Below are 842 nucleotides of genomic sequence, written 5' to 3' on the forward strand. Positions count from 1 at the left end.
GGAGCAGACACGCTCCTGTGCTTTCCGTGGCACATTGAAGAAGACGATGAATACCCGCGCCATGATTACTTGATTTGTTAACATAAATTTTTCTTTGATTGTAGTCTCTTTTAACATTCACCTTTCAGTTAGTCTGACTGCTCACTCACATGCTAGTCTAGTTATTAGCACCATCTCCTTTTTTTTACTTCTTTTACTTTGCGTTTATTGTATTCAAATAAGGATTTCCTTTAGCTACCTCCTGCCGCCCGATTCTTGGCCTATCCTCCTTAGTGGGTGCGAACCAACCAACTTGAATGTCTTTGTTGCTGGCTGAACGAGAAGAAAGGGGGTTAACCGAGGAGCCCGACTTTTATTAAGCGTATCATAAGAAGCCAGCAAACAAAGACAGAAAGGACAACATAGGGAAAATTACTTGTACTTACTAATTGAATTAAAGAAACGATACATTAATGGCAATGGACGCGGATGAAAAAACAACTTGCCGCAGGTGGGGAACGATCCCATGTCTTCGCATTGCGCGTGTGATGCTCTAACCAACTGAGCTACCGCGGCGCTGTTTCTCCATCCACTTTCTTGGGTATTTATGTGTTACTACAAGAAATAACCTTGGGAGTGTTAGCCAGCGCCACCACTCACAAACCTTGGCGGTGGATGTGGAACATCCTTTTCTGCCGCAGACGACACGAGTACGGGATCTTTCTGGGGGAAGGCAACTGGTCAATAAACTCTCAAATGCTACCTAAAGGCTGCCACTCACACTCATAGACCGTAAACACAATTTTCAAGCTTACACACTCATCTCCTAGTTACGATCTAATTATAGAGATGTCTACAGCGCA

General features: G+C 43.8%; 1 non-coding gene across 1 annotated transcript; it reads right to left on the reverse strand.

Moving 5' to 3' along the window:
* Window positions 1–482: 482 nt before the first annotated feature.
* On the reverse strand, window positions 483–555 carry TRNAA-CGC (transfer RNA alanine (anticodon CGC)). The gene has a single exon. It is a non-coding gene; the product is annotated as a tRNA-Ala (tRNA).
* Window positions 556–842: the final 287 nt, after the last annotated feature.

This window comes from Dermacentor andersoni, chromosome 4 (assembly GCF_023375885.2).
Source record: "Dermacentor andersoni chromosome 4, qqDerAnde1_hic_scaffold, whole genome shotgun sequence".
NCBI classification, from domain to species: Eukaryota; Metazoa; Arthropoda; class Arachnida; order Ixodida; family Ixodidae; genus Dermacentor; species Dermacentor andersoni.